At 44.3% G+C, this 17,443-nt stretch overlaps 1 protein-coding gene across 1 annotated transcript in view; it reads left to right on the forward strand.

Annotated features, from left to right (window-relative positions):
• Positions 1-740: 740 nt before the first annotated feature.
• Positions 741-17,443, forward strand: part of LOC141129489 (V-set domain containing T-cell activation inhibitor 1-like) — a 103,986-nt gene continuing 87,283 nt past the window's right edge. The window contains exon 1 of the mRNA XM_073617544.1: positions 741-915. The gene's annotated coding sequence lies outside the window, so the exon portion shown is untranslated. The remainder of the gene's footprint in view (positions 916-17,443) is intronic.

The following is a 17,443-nucleotide window of genomic DNA, read 5'->3' on the forward strand; positions in this document are numbered from 1 at the left end:
CACGAAGCTCATCCCTACTGCCCATCAGTGCCATCTATTAGTGTCCATCAGTGGTCAGTGCCGCCAGTCAGTGGCCATCAATTCTACATAGCAGTGCCTCCTCATCAGTGCCCATCAGTGAAGGAGAAAACAAAGTTTTATGACAGAAACTAAGAGAAACTTTTTTTTTCAAAAAATTTGCTCTTTTTTAGTTTGTTTAGCAAATAATAAAAACCGCAGAGGTGATCAAATACCACCAAAAGAAATCTCTATTTGTGGAAAGAAAATGATAAAAATGTAGTTTGGTTACAGTGTAGCATGACCGCGCAAATGTCATTCAGAATGCGACAGCGCTGAAAGCTGAAAATTGTCCTGGGCAGGAAGGGGGGAAAGTGGCCGGTATTGAAGTGGATGATTATTAAACATTGTAATGAATAATTTTTAAAAATTGTAAAGTAAAATAATTTAAAAAATGTAAACATTTAAAAAAAAAATTATATATTTTTTTTCAAAAATGTAAAAAACTATCAAAAAAGGGCTAATTCACACAGGTTCTCTGTTATGTTTTTGTCTGGTAATAATGATTTTAGTGAAAATTTTATTTTTTGGGGCGGAGGGGAGGCTTTATGGGGCCCCGTGATTTCTAATAGCAGCCTTGCCTACAGGTAAGCCTTATTCTAGGCTTACCTGTGTACAAGTGGTGTAACAGGGTTTACAACCTCTTTAACCACTGTTCGCAGGCTGTGGTAATCTGCACACTAGGACACTGCATGGAAAAAAATAACTCTGGAGCACGTCATGTGATTTCTCAGAAACAGAGAAGACTGCAAATGCTTTATGAGAAAAGTGAAACCTAACTTTGTAAGCCTATAAATCTCTGAACTGTAGCGAAAAATTTAGTTACACTGGAATATTTAAAGACCTCCACACAAATTGGTGAGTAGATTCAACACATGAACTTAACTAATTTTATGTTACATTGTTTTTCTTTTTTTTGCATTTTGTGTTGTGTTTTTACCATCACTGGGAAAATTGAGTACTGTCCGTGATACTTTTTTTATTTGCACTAACATATCATTTTTCATGGACTTCAAGGTCCAAGCAGTACTGATTCACAAACGTTTTAGCAAATCAATAGTATGGGGTTTCCTCACCCACTAAACTACAGTTTTATGACCCCCTCTGTGGCTGTGATCTCCCCCCCCCCTCCATAGCTTTCCCTGTTTCTTATCTCATTAGCTGATATTTTTATTACCATTGCCATACTATTAACTTGTGTGTGTTTGTTTTTCTTTTTCCTTTCCCTCAGAATTTTTTTTTTTTTTGTTGTGTTTTAACATTTTACCTTCTGCTAAAACTTTTGTGAATCAGTACTGCTTGAAGGGGACACACCCCGAAAGCTCGTCCATGAAAAATCATATGTTAGTGCAAATAACAAAAGTATCACGGACAGTACTCAATTTTCTCTGTAACAATTGCAATAATACGGCTACAATCACTTCAAGTACCATCACTGGGAAATACAGAGACCACAGCACACAAATAGAACTCATTTTTTTGTTACATTGAGGTTCATTTACTAAAGGCAAATAGACTGAGCTCTGCAAGGGTATTTGCTCCAAAGCTCAATAAATGAGGTAAATATTCACTTTGCAAAGAATACCCAAACACATTCAAAGAAGAAAAAAACAAACAAGCATTTTTGCTCGCAAATGATTGAAATGATAGAAGTCAGCACAGCTTCCTCTCACTTACTAAGCTCTGGAGACAATGCCCTTGCAAAGAGCACAGCCTATTTGCCTTTAGTAAATGAACCCCCTGTTTGTATATATTTTTTTCTCTGTATTTAGCTTCACTGGGAAATACAGAGAGTACAGCACAGTGTTTTCCACCTATTTTCTATAGTCTATATAAGGGTTACTCAACCAAAGTTTCTCCAGAGGTTGCTAATCGTACACACAATCGGAAATTCGGCCAGCAAAAGACTGATGAGAGCTTTCGGTCGGAAAATGCAACCGTGCGTATGCTCCATCGGACTTTTGCTGGCCAAAATCCAGCCAGCAAAAGATTGAGAGCATGTTCTGAATTTTTCGGTCGGAAAAAGTTCCGATAGGAAATTCCAATCGTCTGTAGCAGTTCCAATGCGCAAAATTCCTACGCATGCTCGGAAACAATTCTACGCATGCTTGAAAGCATTAAACTTCATTTTCTCAGCTTGTTGTAGTGTTGTACGTCACCGCATTCTTGACGGTCGAAAGTTCAGTGAACTTTTGTGTGACCGTGTGTATGCAAGGCAAGCTTGAGCGGAATTCTGTCGGAAAAACCATCCAAGATTTTTCTGACGGAAAATCCGCTCGTGTGTACGGGGCATAAGGGTTCCTTGAGCAACAAGCCTTACAGATAAGTTCCCACTGACACCATTGATCTTTTTAGCTGTGTGTAAAGGGGTAATTCTTCACAATGACCACATGTGTAAGCAGCATTCTTCTCACTGATCACCAATGTAAGGAACATTCTTCTCACTGATCACCAATGTAAGGGACATTCTTCTCACTGATCACCAATGTAAGGAGCATTCTTCTCACTGATCACCAATGTAAGGAACATTCTTCACACTGATCACCAATGTAAGGAGCATTCTTCTCACTGATCACCAATGTAAGGAACATTCTTCACACTGATCACCAATGTAAGGAACATTCTTCTCACTGATCACCAACGTAAAGGACATTCTTCTCACTGATCACCAATGTAAGGAACATTCTTCCCACTGATCACCAATGTAAGGAACATTCTTCCCACTGATCACCAACGTAAAGGACATTCTTCCCACTGATCACCAACGTAAAGGACATTCTTCTCAATGATCAACAATGTAAGGAACATTCTTCTCACTAATCACCAATGTAAGGGACATTCTTCTCACTGATCACCAATGTAAGGAACATTCTTCCCACTGATCACCAATGTAAGGAGCATTCTTCTCACTGATCACCAATGTAAGGAACATTCTTCCCACTGATCACCAATGTAAGGAACATTCTTCCCACTGATCACCAATGTAAGGAACATTCTTCTCACTGATCACCAATGTAAGGGACATTCTTCCCACTGATTACCAACGTAAAGGACATTCTTCTCACTGATCAACAATGTAAGGAACATTCTTCCCACTGATCACCAATGTAAGGAACATTCTTCCCACTGATCACCAACGTAAAGGACATTCTTCCCACTGATCACCAACGTAAAGGACATTCTTCTCAATGATCAACAATGTAAGGAACATTCTTCTCACTGATCACCAATGTAAGGGACATTCTTCCCACTGATCACCAATGTAAGGAACATTCTTCCCACTGATCACCAATGTAAGGAACATTCTTCTCACTGATCACCAATGTAAGGAACATTCTTCCCATTGATCACCAATGTAAGGAACAATCTTCTCACTGATCACCAATGTAAGGAACATTCTTCTCACTGATCACCAATGTAAGGAACATTCTTCTCACTGATCACCAATGTAAGGAGCATTCTTCCCACTGATCACCAATGTAAGGGACATTCTTCCCACTGATCACCAACGTAAAGGACATTCTTCTCACTGATCAACAATGTAAGGAACATTCTTCCCACTGATCACCAATGTAAGGAACATTCTTCTCACTGATCACCAATGTAAGGAACATTCTTCTCACTGATCACCAATGTAAGGAACATTCTTCTCACTGATCACCAATGTAAGGAACATTCTTCTCACTGATCACCAATGTAAGGAACATTCTTCCCACTGATCACCAATGTAAGGAACATTCTTCCCACTGATCACCAATGTAAGGAACATTCTTCCCACTGATCACCAATGTAAGGACCATTCTTCTTACTGATCACCAATGTAAGGAGCATTCTTCCCACTGATCACCAATGTAAGGAACATTCTTCTCACTGATCACCAATGTAAGGAACATTCTTCCCACTGATCACCAATGTAAGGAACATTCTTCTTACTGATCACCAATGTAAGGAGCATTCTTCCCACTGATCACCAATGTAAGGAACATTCTTTCCACTGATCATCAATGTAAGGGTCATTCTTATCACTGATCACCAATGTAAGGATCATTCTTCCCACTGATCACCAATGTAAGGAACATTCTTACGTTCACTCAGATTCCTGGTGGCTGTGTGGGGTCTCTGGTGGCTATGCAGAGTCTGTGGTGTCTGTGTGGGGTCTCTGGTGGCTATGCAGAGTCTGTGGTGGCTGTGTGGGGTCTCTGGTGGCTATGCAGAATCTCTGGTGTCTGTGTGGGGTCTCTGGTTGCTATGCAGAGTCTATGGTGGCTGTGTGGGGTCTCTGGTGGCTATGCAGAGTCTGTGGTGGCTGTGGGGTCTCTGGTGGCTATGCAGAGTCTGTTGTGGCTGTGTGGGGTCTCCGGTGGCTATGCAGAATCTCTGGTGTCTGTGTGGGGTCTCTGGTTGCTATGCAGAGTCTGTGGTGTCTGTGTGGGGTCTCTGGTGGCTATGCAGAGCCTGTGCTGGCTGTGTGGGGTCTCTGGTGGCTGTGTGGGGTCTCTGGTGGCTATGCAGAATCTCTGGTGGCTGTGTGGGGTCTCTGGTGGCTGTGTGGGGTCTCTAGTGGCTATGCAGAGTCTGTGGTGGCTGTGTGGGGTCTCTGGTGGCTATGCAGAATCTCTGGTGGTTGTGTGGGGTCTCTGGTGGCTATGCAGAGTCTGTGGTGGCTGTGTGGGGTCTCTGGTGGCTATGCAGACTCTCTGGTGGCTGTGTGGGGTCTCTGGTGGGTATGCAGAGTCTCTGGTGGCTGTGTGGGGTCTCTGGTGGCTATGCAGAATCTCTGGTGTCAGTGTGGGGTCTCTGGTGGCTATGCAGAGTCTGTGGTGGCTGTGTTGGGGGTCTCTGGTGGCTATGCAGAGCCTGTGGTGGCTATGTGGGGTCTCTGGTGGCTATGCAGAGTCTGTGGTGGCTGTGTGGGGTCTCTGGTGGCTATGCAGAATCTCTGGTGTCTGTGTGGGGTCTCTGGTGGCTATGCAGAGTCTGTGGTGGCTGTGTTGGGGGTCTCTGGTGGCTATGCAGAGCCTGTGGTGGCTATGTGGGGTCTCTGGTGGCTATGCAGAGTCTGTGGTGGCTGTGTGGGGTCTCTGGTGGCTATGCAGAGTCTGTGGTGGCTATGTGGGGTCTCTGGTGGCTATGCAGAGCCTGTGGTGGCTGTGTGGGGTCTCTGGTGGCTATGCAGAGTCTCTGCATGGGGACATGGAAAAGTAGAGAAATGGAAGAAGGGGAGAGAGGAGGGAGGAGAGGGAGGGGGAGAAGAGAAAGAGAGGTGAGTGTCCACACTCACCTCGCACCCCATCCCCCACACTCACGCCATACACCCCCATCTGGTGATGCCCACATGTCTCCAGAGGACAATTGTTGGCTGGGGGATGAAGTTGGGATGCTGTAGAAAAGTAGTGCCCCCTGGGGCAGGGAGCTCACCTGAGCCCTGAGCACTTGAAGTGAAGAAGTGTCGGAACTTGTACAGTGCAGGTGTGCAGGGAGGGATCGGGAAGCCCGCAGCTAACGGCTGCAAAACCACAGGGCATGCCTATCCTCCTGCTTTCTCCTCCCTCCTTTTCCTTGACAGTATTAGGAAAAAGTACGGATGTGGCTACAGGTTAGGAAGAAAGATGCATCTGTGGAGGAAGGGAGTAGGGGGAGCCGCGGTCTTGCCCAATCCCAGAGGGAGGCAGGGACAGTGCAGGGTCTCAGATTGAACCAGGGATGATTGATCCACTCAGCCTGCTGTCAGGTCTGGCATTGAACAATGTTGGGAATATTGAAAGGATGGCTCCTTGTGTAAATATATAGGTTTACTGCTACAGGGTGGCACCTCTGCGACGGATCATGTATATTTACACTATATTACCAAAAGTATTGCGATGCCTGCCTTTACACACACATGAACTTTAATGGTATGTCAGTCTTAGTCCGTAGGGTTCAATATTGAGTTGGCCCACCTTTGCAGCTATAACAGCTTCAACTCTTCTGGGAAGGCCGTCCACAAGGTTTAGAAGTGTGTCAATGGGAATGTTTGACCATTCTTCCAGAAGTGCATTTGTGAGGTCAGACACTGATGTTGGACGAGAAGGCCTGGCTCACAGTCTCCACTCTATCTCATCCCAAAGGTGTTCTATGGGGTTGAGATCAGGACTCTGTACAGGCCAGTCAAGTTCCTCCACCCCAAACTCGCTCATCCTTGTCTTTATGGACCTTGCTTTGTGCACTGGTGGGTAGTCATGAAGGGGACATCCCCAAACTGTTCCCACAAAGTTGGGAGCATGAAATTGTCCAAAATGTCTTGGTACACTGACGCCTTAAGAGTTCCCTTCACTGTAACTAAGGGACTAAGCCCAACCCCTGAAAAACAACCCCCACACCATAATCCCCCCTCTACCAAACTTTACACTTGGCACAATGCAGTCAGGCAAATACCATTCTCCTGGAACTGCCAAACCCAGACACGTCCATCGGATTGCCAGACAGAGATTGTGATTCGTCACTCCAGAGAACATGTCTCCACTACTCTAGAGTCCAGTGGTGGTGTGCTTTACAAAAATCTTTGCATTGCACTTGGTGATGGAAGGTTTGGATACAGCTGCTCGGCCATAGAAACCCATTCCATGAAGCTCTCTATGCAGTGTTGTTGTGCTAATCTGAAGGCCACAGGAAGTTTGGAGGTCTGTAGCTATTGACTTCTGCACACTGTGAGCTTCAGCATGTACTGACCCCACTCTGTCATTTTATGTGGCCTACCACTTCATTGCTGTTGCTCCCAGTTGCTTCCACTTTGTTATAATACCACTAATAGTTGACTGTGGAACAGTGGCGACTGGTGGATTTTTCTTTGGGGGGCGGCTCTGACAGAACGGAAGATTTGGGAAGATTGCGACGTGACACACACCAGCCACACATGCCCGCGTGCGCGGACCGCGGTGTGACACTGACATTAACCCCCCTCCATTGTGGCACCTACCCAATCTAGGGCTGGCGTACTGTGGTGTCCTCTCCTCCTCTCCTGGGATGAGATGCGGGCAGCGGCTCCGGTGTCTGCTACTCCTGCAGCCGCGTGTCTCCTTCCTGTTCCTCCAAAGCTAGGCATCCAATAGGATTAAAATGACGGTCAGCAAGTTCCACGCACCTGAACCTAATGTCCCACCACTGCGCTCATATACAGTCAGGTCCATAAATTTTGGGACATCGAACGAACAAGATGTGCTTTAACTGCAGACTTTCAGCTTTAATTTGAGGGTATTTACATCCAAATCAGGTGAACGGTGTAGGAATTACAACAGTTTGTACATGTGCCTCCCACTTTTTAAAGGACCAAAAGTAATGGGACAGATTAACAATCATCCATCAAACTTTCACTTTTTGATACTTGGTTGCAAATCCTTTGCAGTCAATTACAGCCTGAAGTCTGGAACGCATAGACATCACCAGACGTTGGGTTTCATCCCTGGTGATGCTCTGCCAGGCCTCTACTGCAACTGTCTTCAGTTCCTGCTTGTTCTTGGGGCATTTCCCCTTCAGTTTTGTCTTCAGCAAGTGAAATGCATGCTCAATTGGATTCAGGTCAGGTGATTGACTTGGCCATTGCATAACATTCCACTTCTTTCCCTTAAAAAACTCTTTGGTTGCTTTCGCAGTATGCTTCGGGTCATTGTCCATCTGCACTGTGAAGCGCCATTCAATGAGTTCTGAAGCATTTTGCTGAATATGAGCAGATAATATTGTCCGAAACACTTCAGAATTCATCCTGCTGCTTTTGTCAGCAGTCACATCATCAATAAATACAAGAGAACCAGTTCCATTGGCAGCCATACATGCCCACGCCATGACACTACCACCACCATGCTTCACTGATGAGGTGGTATGCTTTGGATCATGAGCAGTTCCTTTCCTTCTCCATACTCTTCTCTTCCCATCACTCTGGTACAAGTTGATCTTGGTCTCATCTGTCCATAGGATGTTGTTCCAGAACTGTGAAGGCTTTTTTAGATGTTGTTTGGCAAACTCTAATCTGGATTTCCTGTTTTTGAGGCTCACCAATGGTTTACATCTTGTGGTGAACCCTCTGTATTCACTCTGGTGAAGTCTTCTCTTGATTGTTGACTTTGACACACATACACCTACCTCCTGGAGAGTGTTCTTCATCTGGCCAACTGTTGTGAAGGGTGTTTTCTTCACCAGGGAAAGAATTCTTCGTTCATCCACCACAGTTGTTTTCCGTGGACTTCCGGGTCTTTTGGTGTTGCTGAGCTCACCGGTGCGTTCTTTCTTTTTAAGGATGTTCCAAACAGTTGATTTGGCCACACCTAATGTTTTTGCTATCTCTCTGATGGGTTTGTTTTGTTTTTTCAGCCTAATGATGGCTTCTGAAAGTCTGCAGATAAAGCACATCTTGTTTGTTTCATTTCAAATCCATTGTGGTGTTGTATAGAGCCAAAAAGATTAGAATTGTGTTGATGTCCCAATATTTATGGACCTGACTGTACATGTGTGATATACCCTAAAGCTGCCCCTTATATTGAAAATTGAATTGAAGCGTATTTTAAGTGAAAAAATAGTGGCGCTGTGTTCACAAAAGTAAAGTGACAACAAATCTAATTTTTCAATAACACCATAGAAGTTGAAACTATAAATAGCTACATGAAACTTTGCATCCAAAATATTAAATACTTTGTGTATTAATAAGAAAAGAATACAAAAGTAAAATGAGAAAATAAAGTCCATGCAAAGTGATGTGTTTCACATAATTAAATTGGTGAATAATCTTCTTTTTTTTTCACAATAAAGTTTATTGTATAGAAAAGGCGAAGGATTATAAGGTACAAAAAAAGTGGGTATTACAAATACCCAAAATTTATAAGAAATTTTTTAACATGGAATAAAAATGTTACATCATAAATGTCAATTGTTAACAGGTATGTGAAATAAGTCGCATATGAAGACATAAAATAATTAAGAAAAAAAAATTAAAAAAAAATAAAATTTTTTAGGAATTCTTTTTGAATAATCTTCTTATACACCTCTAAACTTCCTTCCCCCACACCGATTGTGATTGTGATCCACTCCCTTTGAAAACGCACTCACCAAAAAAATTTGCCTGGCACTCTCATGCTCGGCGTAAATGCTGTTTAAACCCACCTGGGTTAATTGCACTTTTAAAATTCCAGCAGTTCTCAACAGAAGAAGATGATGTTCCCACATGTAAACATGAAATGAAAAAGTGCCTCCAATAGCGTGATACCGTAAAATCATTTATTAAAATAAACAAAGAAATCCTCAACTATTACACTCACATCACTTCAATTTAGTAAAAACAATCAGGGAACACTCCTATAACGGAGCTGTAGCGGTATACTGTGGTCACGGCGGACACGGGATGCAGCTTTTGACTCTCACCCTCCACTCGCTCGCTCGACACAGCAGAACATCACACGTCACTCGTCACAAATGGTTGCCGTACAGCCACACCCTGACATGTTTCGTTATTCCAACTTATTCATGGGATTGCCTGACGCTTTGGCCAATCGGGAGACAGGTCTCACTGACCTGCCTCTTGATTGGCGGGGGGAACGTTAGAGTGTGAAAATAGCCAAAATAATTTTCGCTTCCATCACACAACAGGGTGGAACCGGGACGCAGTGCTCTGCGCCGGAGCCCACCCTATTCTGAAGCCTATTAGAGCTTCTGGCTCTAATCACGTGCTTCAAAATACACCCTCTGCTTATCCCCGCCATAGTAATTCATGTGTCCGGCATTCCTGAAAGGGGCTGGGCACATGGATAGGGAGGGCGGTGTGAGTGTTTGAGGGGCGGGGGGGCGGCACCCATGCACCCACAATGCACGGGCCGCCACTGCCGTGGAATATTTTGTAGCAAGGAAATTTCACGGATGGCCTTATTGCACAGGTGGCCACCTATCGCGCTTGAATTCACTGAGCTTCTGAGAGTGATCCATTCTTTCACAAATTTTTGTAGAAGCCGTCTGCAGGGAGTTTATGGGATGCCCACTTGGCGGTATCAACAACTTGAGGGACAACTTCCTGTATACAGACTCCTCTTCAGCTTTCCTCCTGCACACATCTGCTGCTCCACTCCTGTTGGAACTGACAGACTCCTTGTCAGTTCAGTAACAGCCCCTTACATACAGGAACTCACAGTCCCTTAATAGGAGTGAAACTGTGTTTAACCTTTCTTAACCACTTCTTATTACAGCCCAGAAACATGTGTGTGTTATTTGTTGTTTGTACCCGTATTATAGCCCAGAAACATGTGTGTGTTATTTGTTGTTTGTACCCGTATTATAGCCCAGAAACATGTGTGTGTTATTTGTTGTTTGTACCCGTATTATAGCCCAGAAACATGTGTGTGTTATTTGTTGTTTGTACCCGTATTATAGCCCAGAAACATGTGTGTGTTATTTGTTGTTTGTACCCGTATTATAGCCCAGAAACATGTGTGTGTTATTTGTTGTTTGTACCCGTATTATAGCCCAGAAACATGTGTGTGTTATTTGTTGTTTGTACCCGTATTATAGCCCAGAAACGTGTGTGTTATTTGTTGTTTGTACCCGTATTATAGCCCAGAAACATGTGTGTGTTATTTGTTGTTTGTACCCGTATTACAGCCCAGAAACAATAGTGGACATTTTGCATTTTTTTGTATCCTGCCTAAAACACACTGACACTGACACTGACATTAATTTAAAAAAAAAAAATGCTGACTGTGACCTTTGACCTTGACCTTTGACCCCAACCTTGACTCTAATATTAAGACTGGCAAAAGTTGATCTTCTTTTTTTTTTTTTCCCTTTATGTTTTATTATATTTTTCAGTCCTAATTTCTTTATTTCCAAAAATGTATATTTGAGTTTTAGAAATGTCCAGTACAATAGCACAGTCATTATGTAGATTGTAAATAAACATCGAGACGGGTCAACGAACAGCCCCATCTTAACCAGGAGAACAAATGAACATAAACATTAAATGAGGAAGAACATATGGGCAATGATGTACAGCTTTAGAAAATTAGGTAGTTAAAGTGGTACTAAAGGTTCATTATTTTTTTTTTTTAAATAACAAACATGTTATACTTACCTCCACTGTGCAGCTCGTTTTGCACAGAGTGGCCCCCGATCCTTGTCTTCTGGGGTCCCTCGGCGGCTCCTCCCCACAATAGCTACCCCCCCTCCTCTGGGAAGCTCTATCCTGAGGGGGTTAGCTTGCGGGTGCGCTCCCTGTCATATACGCTGCGTCTGTAGACACAGAGTGTATGACTCGGTCCCGCCCCCGCGTCATTGGATGTGATTGACAGCAGCGGGAGCCAATGGCTGCGCTGCTATCAATCTATCCAATCAACACCGAGACTCAGTGTGGAAGAGGGTGCCGGGGGACGCGCACAGCAGGTGAACGGGCTCAGGTAAGTAAATAGGGGGGGACTCGGGGGGCCGTCATGGCCAGGTGTTCTTTCACCTTAATGCATAGGATACAAAACACAAACCTTTACAACCCCTTTAATTCCTTCAGTCTTTATTTTAAATGTAACATTTTACACTTTTTTTTTTTTGTTCCAAAAGTTTTTATTGAAAAGTATGTAGAACAGAACAAAACCATATAATGCGAAGTTGCGGGCGCAGCAGCCAGGCATAGTATAAAGAAGGCACAGCAGATACAATCACATGTAGGCATGAAACCTTTACGCCATACCTAATTCATTGCGTGTGTCATTAGATATTGCAGTTCTAGTGGATGATCATGTTGATGTACTATCAGTTGTCAGTCATATATGATAGGCATAGTCATTGAAATGATGGATCTGACGTCTTAGGGCGTTTGTGAGAACCCAGTATGCATGAATGTCGAGTGGAAAATATGAGTGGGAAAGTGGGGTGGTGAGGGGGGGGAAGGCCACGTATGTCCGAGAGCCTCGGGAAAGTGTGTCAGGATGTTGTCGAGGTGGAGGTTGTGTATGAGGGGGTATTTCAGGTAGGGGCATGTGCGAGGGGAGGTGGTTAGGAGAAGGGGCGTCAGGAATGGGTTTCCTCAGGCGATTCTTTTCTCTACCAGTGCTCTCAGTGAGCAATCATGTGACGGAGTGTTGATATTCATCTGTCGAGGTGAAATGTAACCAGCAAGACCACAATTTACAGAATTTAGAGGACGTGTCGTGCGCCTGATGTATCAGTTCCTCCATGTCTGCGTTTTTTTGCACTCGTTTGAACCAATCCGCTGTAGATGGTGGTTCTGAGGAGCGCCATTTTGCTGGGATGCACATCTTAGCAGCATTGACCATATGCATTGCCAAGGATCGTACATCATTTTTAGTCGATATGTTAGAGTGATGTAGCAGAAATTGCTCTGGCGAGTATTCTTATGCCGCGTACACACGGTCGGACTTTTCGACCGGACTTGTCTGACGGACGCCAATGGACCAAATCTGGCGAACAATCCAATCGTGTGTGGGCTTCAGCGGACCTTCAGCGGACTTTTCCAGCCGCAAATCTGACGGACTTTAGATTTGGAACATGCTTCAAATCTTTACGTCGTAACTCCGCCCAGAAATCCGCTGGTCTGTATGCTAGTCCGACAGACAAAAAATTACGCTAGAGCAGCTATTGGCTACTGGTTATCAACTTCCTTAATTTAGTCCGGTGTGCGTCATCACGTACGAATCCGTCGGACTTTGGTGTGATCGTGTGTAGGCAAGTCCAGTCATTAGAAAGTCTGTTGAAAGTCCGCCAAAAGTCTGTCGAAAGTCTGTCGGACAGGCTGTCAGACTTTTGTAGCTGAAAAGTCCGACCGTGTGTACACGGCATAAGGTGTAGGTGGTTATTTGATTGATAAGTCGGTGGACCTCTTTCCAAAAGGGTTGTATGTTAGGGCATGCCCACCAGATGTGTAGAAGTGAGCCAATGTCAGTCCCACATCTCCAGCAAAGTGGGGAGAGGGAGGGGTAAATGTGGTGTAGCCTCAGGGGGGTTTTGTACCATCTCGAAAATATTTTAAAAGCATTTTCTTGTGCGTGTAGGTTCACTGTTCCCTTGTGCATGCACATGTAGATTTTTTCCCATTCCTGGTCTGTTAGATCAAGGGTGAGTTCTTTTTCCCATTTGTGACTGGCCCAATTAAGTTTGGGGCATTGTTCTGAGAATAGAAGCGTGTAGGTGCAGTAGATCAAGTGTTTTAGGGGTTCAGAGCATAGACAGAGAGATTCAAAGGGGGTAAGTTGTCTTGACCATTCAGGTTTTGGTTTGGTTTTATCAAAAAAATGTCTAATTTGGATATATGTCCAAAAGGGGAATGTGCCAGAAGTCATTTTAGCTGCTAGATCAGTGTGGGAGATAAGGTGGTCATTTGCAAAGAAGTGTTCAGCGCGAATGGTTGCGTGAGGCCAAATGTCCATTAAGAAGGAAGGGATGTACCTGGATCAAAGTCCGGGTTATGTCTAATTGGAGTCATTGGGCCTGGAACGGAAGAGATTTTAGATGTAGTACAAGCAATACGAAAGGAAGTCAGTGTTGGGTGAATGAGCGGGTGGTTTTTACAGGTGGGAGGAATTCGGTTTGGCACAATCCAGGGGATTTGGGAGAGTGGAATAAATGATAGAGAATGTTCTAGGTGGACCCACGCTTTGGTTTTGTGGTGTATGTTCCAGTCAATAGCTCTCATTAAATGGCAGGCTTGTTGGTATTTGCGGAGGTCTGGGAGACCAATGCCTCCTTTGAGTTTGGGGATGGTGAGTCTGGTATAACTTATTCTAGGGCGTAGTTTGCCCCAGACAAAGTCAGGCTCTTCGGTACGTTGTAAAGACAGCAGGTGGGAGCTTAATTGGGACTGTTTGCAGCAGGTACAAGAGTCTGGGTAGGACGTTCATTTTAATTATGTGGCTCTACCGAACCAGGAGAAAAGCCCTGTGCACCATTTTTTCAGATCTTTTACTATGTTTTGTATAAGTGGGAGATGGTTTGTAGAATACAGATCAGCTAGGGAAGAAGGTAATTGAATACCCAAGTATGTAATGGAGTGGTTGTTCCATTTAAATGGAAAGTTAGTTCGGCATTGTGTACATATGTCAGGGGGTAGTGTGACATTAAGGGCATCAGATTTCATGAAGTTGATTTGGAGGTTTGTTAGATATTTGAAAGTATTGAAGTCTTTAAGTAGGTTCGGGAGTGTGGTGAGAGGTTCAGTAAGAAAGAGGAGGATGTCATTCGCGTACGCTGCTATTTTGTAGTTATGATTGTTGATATCTATCCCTTTTATATCAGGGTTCGCTCTTAGACATCTTAGAAGTGGTTCTAGGGTGAGAACAAAGATTATCGGGGAAAGTGGACAACCTTGGCGAGTCCCATTAGAGATTGTAAAGGCATTCGATAGGTGGCCATTTACTCGGACTCTGGCAGTGGGATTAGCATAGAGTGCAAGTAGGAATTGTAGCATACGTGGGGGGAGGCCCAAGATTGGAAGGGCTTCCGACATGTAGTCCCAGGCCACTATATCGAATGCCTTTTTCTGCGTCAAGGGAAAGTAGAAATCCTTGTCGATGCTGAGTCGTGAGCCAGTGGTGAAAGTTAAGAGCCTTAAGCGTATTGTCCCTCGCTTCTCTGCCTGGGATGAAGCCGACTTGGTCCAAATCGACCAATTGGGGAAGTAAAGGGAGCAGTCGGTTAGCAAGCATTTTGGCATACCATTTGAGGTCAACGTTCAACAGTGAAATAGGTCTATAATTTGTGACTACAGAGGGGTCTTTTCCTTGTTTTGGAATCACTGCTATGTATGGCGCGAGTAGGTCCCGTGGGGGTTTAGTAGGTGATGCAAAAGAGTTAAAAGCCGAAATTAAAAAGGGGGTAAGTAGATTAGCGTATGATTTGTAGTAGCCTGTTGTCAATCTGTCGGGGCCTGGGCTTTTGCCTGGTTTCATTTCTTTCAGCACGATGTCTGCTTCCCCAGTAGTTAAGGGGTTATTTAGGTGTTGGGCTAAGGAGTCTGAGATCGGAGTGGGGCTGTATTGCTTCAAGAAGTCCCTGATTGCTTGTTTTATCGAGTCCACTTCTGTGGGTGGGCCGGTGGGTGGTAAGTTATACAGTTGCGAGTAGTAGGTGACAAATTGTTCGGCTATGTCTGGGGTGGCGGTTAGCTTATGACCTCTGGAATCTGTTAGGGAGTGTACTGTCGTAGTCGTTTTTTGGCCTGTAAGGCTCTCGCTAGTAGTCGTCCAGCTTTGTTACTATATTTGTCGAAGACGCATTGGGAGAGGATGTATTTACGTTTGATTTGCTTGCCTAGCAGTTCTAGTAGTTCGTTTCTAGATTGTAAAAGGGGTTGTAAGGTGTCTAGTGCTTGAGAACATTTGTGTGCGCTTTCTAATGTCTTTATTCGGTCTAAAAGGCCCAGAAAGTGTTTTCTTTTTTCTCTATGTCGCTTGGTTGCGGCCGCTATTAGGATACCCCTTATTACGCATTTGTGGGCTTCCCAGGTAATAAGAGGGGAAGTGTCAATGGGTTTGTTCTCTGCAAAGTACTGTTTAATGTGGAGTTCGACTTCCACCATCACTGACGTGTCTGTGAGCAAGGAGGGGTCCAATTTCCAGGATTGTGGGTGAGGGTGTATTTCTGGGAATGCTGTGGTCATTGAAATAGGGTTGTGATCGGATAGAAACATGGGGTCAATGGACGTGTGTTGGAGGATAGTTAGGTCATTTTGTGATATGAACAGGTAATCGATCCTGGAATATTTATTGTGGGGTGCAGAGAAAAAGGTGTAGTCTCTGCCGCTGGGGTTTAGAAAGCGCCAAGAGTCATGTAGTATGCATAGATATTTGCTAGTGTAATTTTTCTGCCAAAAAGCAACCCCTTAAGGAAGAGGTAACGGCCTTCTACGTCAGCTAATGTGTCTGTGAGGTAGAAGGGGCAATGCTTCGCTAGAAGTATTGAAACGCCCTTTGATTTGGAGGTTTGGGAAGTTGCATGAAACGTAGTAGGGTAGTATTGGTTTTGTAGATTTGGTGTCGCGTCAGTGCGGAAATGCGTTTCTTGTAGAAATATAATGTCCGCTTTGTTGCGTTGCATAGTGAGGAGGAGTTGGGAGCGTCATTCTGGTATGTTAAGTCCTCTCGCGTTTAGCGAGATGATCTTGATAGGGAGCTTGTCAGCAGTATTATTTGTAGGGGCCATTGTTAGTGAAGTAACAAGGGCCCCTCGGTCTAAGGTTATGAAGGGCTCGAGAGCTGTGGTAGAGATGAGGGAGATGAGATTTGTGCAAAGAGCCAAAGGTAGAGGATTAGGATAATTGGTATGTGTTTTAGAGGAGTAGAGTCAGTTGCTGCGAGTCGGGGAGGAGGGTAAAGGGGATCAAGTGGGCGGATATGGGATGGGTCACGGTATATTCCGGCGACAGGTGAGAACCGTCTTACTTGTCCAAGTAAGGTATAATCCGCAAGTGCGGAATAGCCGAAAAAGGTCAGTGGAATAAAAAGTAGGTCGCTGTGTTTTTGGAGTTAGCACAGGAGATTATCACTGTGTGGGAAGTGGTTTGTCGTTCGAAGAGGAGTCGATGTGATGAGCCGACAGACGGATAGACATTTAGGGCGTGTGTTCGGGTAGGGAGCAAATTGCTTCCTAGGGCGTGTGTAGACTTGGGTAGTGGGATTAAATGCCTTTGTGACAAGAGCCTTGGGATCCGCATAAGGGGGTCATTTGCCAGGTAGCCAGTATGGGAGATAAAGGTGTCAGGGGAAATAAAAAAAAAATTAAAAAAAAAAAAGCAAACAAGAAAAACCCGTAGGATTTGAGTCTTGGTCTGCCAGTGAGTGGGTGCAAAGGGAGTCATCTATGTAGGTCGAGTGCAGGTTAGGCAGTTACATAACTTCTCAAATGCATGTCTGTAATACCTAAGCACAGGAGATCAGCTTTGTGAACAGAAATAGTAAAATGTCAACATGACAACAAAATTAAAAGATAAATCTTAACAACTCTAAAGTAGCGAGCAACCAGAGATTGAAAAATGAAATGTGAAGAAGAATGAAAGGAACCTAGGAGAGCCTAAAGCAGTGGTTCTCAACTCCAGTCCTCGGGACCCACCAACAGGCCAGATTTTAAGTATTACCTTGGAGAGTTGCAGACTAGAATACTGCAATCACTGAGCAGCAAGTGATATCACCTGTGATGTATTTCAGCTATCTTGCAAACCTGGCCTGTTGGTGGGTCCTGAGGACTGGAGTTGAGAACCACTGGCCTAAAGTCACTTGTAGTCTGTCATTTGAGCATATCTATGTAGGCATTGCAGTTCCTGTTTTCCTCATGTAGGTTTGCAAGTATTAGGGGGGGGGGGGCAACTCTGATGATGGAGCTAGGGGGCAACAGTCTGGGCATGTCATGTATAACAGACAGAGTAAGATATCTG

The sequence above is a fragment of the Aquarana catesbeiana genome, linkage group LG02 (genome assembly GCF_042186555.1).
Source record: "Aquarana catesbeiana isolate 2022-GZ linkage group LG02, ASM4218655v1, whole genome shotgun sequence".
NCBI lineage: Eukaryota > Metazoa > Chordata > Amphibia > Anura > Ranidae > Aquarana > Aquarana catesbeiana.